Below are 6,000 nucleotides of genomic sequence, written 5' to 3'. Positions count from 1 at the left end.
CTTCATATAGGTTGACCTGTAAAAAAAAAAAGTATCTTTTATGACCCAAAGTGAACAAGGTGTCATCAGAAATTAACTCTTAACTTTTTTAATGCAGAACATGAATCAATGCAATAACACAAGATAAACAATTGGAAAAGGTATTTATGGTATTTCACTGTGTTGTTCACTGAGGATAGAAATGATGCCACCTTGAATTCAAACAACAAGACAGTGGTTAAATGGAATGGAAACAGGATGACTGAACGAAAGCACATTTAATTTCGGCAGGATGTGACAGTGTCCCGAATTAAATGCAAATATTTACCTCCAGCTCTGTACTTCCATTAAAAACGGAGGTCGCTCTCCTCTGCAGGGATGTGCAGGTCAAGGAGACAGAGCGAGACACACTGAGCTGATGCTGATGTCTGTGAGGCCGACGGGCGGCTCTCGGATCACGGCAGTGGCGCGGGGGAGATCTGTCTGACTTTAGTGTGAATAAAACATGCCGTGGCATGTTGGTAGCGACTATGGAGAAGGCCTTCTGCATTATTCATGTGGAGTAGCAGGAGAGGGTGAGGTTTTGGTGCTGCTGGTGGTGGTTGAGGAGGGGTTTTGTAAAAGAAGAAGAAGAAAGAGGAGGAGGAAAAGGGAGGGGGGAATGCTGTGCAGGGGCATGTGAAGGTGTTTGGGTGTTGCCAGGCTGTAAAGACCAGAGAAGGTCGTAGACCCAGAAACTGGGCTCAGCCAGTTAACGCCATCACCCTGAGGCCGCGCTCACACGCGACGATCACCCTCCTCAATATTGCACTGTGATTAGCAACTGGACGGTTTTGACACATCAAAAGAGCCAGAACATCAACCTGGGCTTCTAATAACGTCAAATGTACATTTAATTTACAAAACATGTGGAAAGAAATATCTTCAGCATCATTAGAAGCCAATAGATTTAGCCATATTTGACAGCAAATCAATACCTGTATTATAATACAAAATCTTTATACTGAGAGCTCTAATGTGACAGAGAGTGATGAGGATGGGATTCGGGTGTCTTCACCATCGGTGGCGATGTCCTCGGCCTCACTAACCCCAGAGACGGGGTTCTCCCATAAGAGCTGAATCAGTGTTTTCCCTCTGCAGAGCGGAGTGGAGGAAATGTGTTCCAGTCAGCAGCTCTTCTTCCAGTCAGGGAGAGGCCGGCAGACACAGCTGCGAGCCAAAGCTGATGCTACTGCACCACCTGCAGGCTCACAACCACAGCAAGTGAGTGTTCATGTGGGTGTGAGTAACTCAAAAATGTGTCTTGAGAATATTATATCAAAAAAGGATATTTTGCCAAAGAGAAGTTATAAATCTTGCTGGAATACTTTTATATTTATTGGGTGCAACCGTGATTATCGCTGCAGAGGATTGTGAAGCGACATGATGTCAAACCTCAGGTTTAAATGTTAGATACAAATAGCTGCAGCTGTAGTCGGCGGCCTCCATTCATTCCTCATGTGACACGCCTTGCAGAGTTATAGGTCAGTTATGAGCGTGCTGCTGGAGCTTCACACGGCAATGAAAATGCATCTTAGTCCGGAAATCCTATCTTTTTTCTTCCACTTAATGCAGGGGATGTGATCTGCTAGTTTCCATTACTGTTTAAATACATGAACCTGTGCTGGAACCAAGTGCAATGATAATTTATAACCCCACGTGCAAAAATCTGCTCAGCTAAAAAGTCTTATTTAAGCCGGACATCTTTTACAGCACCCTCTCTAGTAAGTAAGATAATCCTGGAGCATGGCATGAAAGAGGTGCAAAGGAACAGCGTAACTGGTGCCAACACGGCTTGATTGCAGTAATGTGAACGCTCAGTAGCAGCTGGAGCTTCTCAGCTAAAGTCAGCAGCGGCACTGCACCGGCTGACACACCCTCACACACACACACACACACACACACACACACACACACACACACACACACACACACACACACACACACACACACACACACACACACACACACACACACACACACACTCTGCCTGGTTTCTAATTCAATATAAATACACTCCATCAGCCTTTGGAGGGAAACACTGGAGAGTCCAAAGAGAGTATCACTTACCTAATATATGATTTTGAAAATATAATCTGTGAAATTTTCAAATCAATAAACCTCATCTCTATTTCCACTACTCTTCTGGCCTGAGAGAGACGTACAGATTCCATTGATTATTTCAAAATGTGAGTATTATGAAGATATTAAAGACACAAACTGTGAAAGAAACGCATAGGAAATACATTTAATTCCTAATTCCTTCAATTTGTTAAAGGGAGACACTTATCTACACTTCATAAATACCACTAGAGTGAGCAGCTAGTTAGAGTGACAACAAGGGACATGTTTTTTTCTTCCTGCTGCGACAAAACATCAACCACATTCTGAAGTCATTTGAGTGTCAGAAAACCGATGAGGAACAATTACACAAACTAATTCATCAAATCTCATGACTAATAACATCAAATAAACCCGTTATCTTAAAAGCAGAAAATAATGGAGTAGCACAGTGCAGCACACATCACATATTAAAGCATATCCACTTTCTTGCCAAGAGACAGACGAGAGGATTGACTCCCATGTCTGTACGATAATTAGCCTATGAAGCTGGAGCCAGGCGGCGGTTAGCTTAGCTTAGCATAGCATAAAGACGAGAACAGTTAGCCTGGCTCTGACGGAAGTACAAAGAAAGATGTCTACCACTGCGAACGCTTTATATCACGTTATGTCTTGTTTGTTTGATTCATACAAATGACAAAATGTTTTAAAAAAACGTCAAGTTGTGGTTTTACAGTGGCTCCAGCTCAGAAAGCCTCCTGCACATAACAGCCCATAAAACCCCTACTTGTTATTTTTACAGCTTGGTTATGAAATATGAGTTATTGGTGAGCTTTAGAGATGCTAAGAGGCCGATTATAGTTAACTTTGGGCGGAGCCAGGCTCACTATTCACCCTGTTCCCAGTCTTCATGCTAAGCTAAGCTAAGCTAACCGGCTGCTGGCAGCTATGAGACTGTATAATAAATCGCCCCTGGCCAGATCCTCCGTCAATTCAATCATCAACATCAACATCAATAACCCTAGCACCGCTTTCACTATATTTACACACTTCATATACTTTGCATTTTTATTATTTAATTTTCCTAAATGTCTTCTATGTAATTCTGCTTGCTGCTGCCACAACCAAATTCCCCCTTGGGGATGAATAACATATATATCCTATCATATCCATCCTATCCTATAAGTGTTACAAAGGTCTCAAACATTTCCACACTGTCATACCCAAGACTTCCTATTACCAAGAATAAAAAACTGAAAATATTTCACCATTTAGCCTGAACGGGGACGACCACTAAAACACAATAACCTGGTGAGACCACACCAGAGGATTTCACACACAGCCAGGCCTCTCATTTGAATGTTGAGCCATTCGGTCGGATATTACTCAGTGACAGGATGGCTGGAGACAAACCTCGACTGTGGAGGCTCTAACCACAGTTGCACAGTCATCAGGACTCGGAGCCATGATTTATGGGTCCACAGAAAGACAGAAAACGGTTGACTCCCTTCAGGACCTCCGTCTGAGGAAATTGCAATAGGCAGGGTGTATCAAAACTGCAAGTGGAAGTGAATGTGGGCACGACAGTTTTGTATACGTGGACAGAAAAATCTTGGCGTTCAAGTCAGGTTTTAATCTGAACCTGAAGCTTTGAGGTTATTCTTAGATTTGAATCAGGACATTTTTGTTGTGATTAGCCTGTCAAAATGGATGAATAGCCAGTTGATATTTCTAAGCTAAGTTATATTTTATAAGCTTGTAGCTGATGGCTTCATTAATGGTTAATGCGTTAATTATTAATGCTTTGTAGATTGTAATTAATTGGGAAAATCTGTAAAAATTTATAAATGAGCATATGATATTTAAGTATTACTAGATTAATGGTTACTAAATCATACAGAAAAACTTAAAAGATCAAATATAACTTGATCTAAGTTCGTCTAAATTTGTGAATGACCAAACAATATGTTAGTACCACTTTCTACGGAGACCTAAACCTAAATATAAACAATACTTTAAAAGGGGTGAACAAGTTTGTCAGTGGTCAGTCAATTCAGTCAATACATGAATGTTTAAAAGGCTTTATAGACTTTGTAATAACTTGGGAAATATATAAAGACAAGATATTTTGATGTATTCATGGTTTATAAATACTTTATTACTTTAGTGGACAGTGATAAAAGGCCATAAGTACGTTTAAAAAAATGCCATAAAATATCTTAAATCGGAAAAAAAGCTAATCTTAAATAAAGTCTTTTTAAATAAAGTTTTTTTTCAAACACAAGACTTGTAAGTATTGTTAATGACTACGTCTAAAAGAAAGTAGTAACAGCAATAGTGTCAGCATGCATATAAATTCATATTCATATTCATTTTCACCACAGGAACCCAGAAAGCACCGGTTCTGAGTACAGGGAAGCTCATTCACTTCACAAGGTCTGGTCTCATTTGTAGGGAGCAAAAAGAAAATTCCAGAAGATACAATCACATGAGACCATTTCTATTCTGGTCTGATTCGGTCACTGGAGGAAATGATTCTGGTTCAGGGGAATGGGATTAAACGTTTCCAGACGTGGTCAGTATGGTGTTTGTCCTCAACCACCTGTCAGTAGGGTGTAACCCAGTGGACCAGTAAGGCACCAGCACTTCTTCACTGGCACTACAGAACAGGTGGGCAGTCACTTTTTTAGGAAGTTTAACTTGTACCATCTTCGCCTTATCATCATTGAGAAAGAAGCCCTGGTTCCCATCTGGAAAAACCACGTGTATGTTTAGTCCCACTGCTTATGTTCTCCAGACACCCTTTGTCACATTTAAATGTACAAAGCTTTCTCTTGTTCTAGTCTGACACTTTGATGTGCCCTAATCATCCTATTTGTTTTGATCTGTTTTCACAAAAACATGTTGTATCTAAAAAAAAAAAGTATTAATAATAATAAAAATAACAGCGTGTCACATAAAATATCATAGTATGGCTTTGAAAATGTTAACATAAACAAAAGAAAGTATGTCACAATGCATATCGGCCTGGCTCAAAGGCTGTGAACATTTTAAAACAGAGTCATAAAGTAAATCTCATAGTATGTCATGAAAAATGTAATTAAACATGTTACACAACATGTGTTGTAACATGTACACATCATGTACCCTTTTGGGGTTGGTCTTACTTTTTCTTCTTCTTTTGCCTCCAAAACATCACACATGCATTCAGAATTTAAAAAAACACTGATTTACAGATTACAGTTTCTGCTATGTTTGTATGCGAGTTTCAAATTAAATATTGTTTGCATTACTTTTAAATCTGTGTTTAACTCTGTGTTTAAATGTCATTAAAAACATCATGGTATGTCATATGTCATAAGAATGTCGTAGTATAATATGTCATGAAATACGTCATAGAAAAATGACATCGAAGGTCATAGTATAACAAGTCATAAAAAATACTATGTATAGTATATTACAACATTTATTTATGAGCATTTATTTATGAGTATGATTATAATTATTTATTAAATGTGACATTAAGTATAAAATGATATATAGTGGTTCCCAAACCTTTCTTGCAGGGCCAGCCAAATAATTTCCCACATAACCATATTATTCCAACTACTATTATAAAATCAAAGATTACTTTAGTTAACTGTTATGCAATCTAAGTATGTTTTGCTTAAAGATGACTCTAACAATGAATTGATTTGAGAAATAATTCAAAATTAAACCCCTGACTGATTAACCTATTAATCGACTAATTTACTACCTTAATCTGAACACACACAAAATGGGCAAGTGTTGTTTTGTTTTATTTTAGTATTGACAAACTGTGAAACTTTCACACTGAATGTTCCTCAGTGTGACATGTGACAGAAAGCCGTGAACCGTCTCCTGATGCGTCTGAACTCTAAATCTCAATATCGAGTGTGT

This window comes from Taurulus bubalis (assembly GCF_910589615.1).
Source record: "Taurulus bubalis genome assembly, chromosome: 18".
NCBI lineage: Eukaryota > Metazoa > Chordata > Actinopteri > Perciformes > Cottidae > Taurulus > Taurulus bubalis.
Note: the sequence above shows the minus strand (reverse complement) of the source record.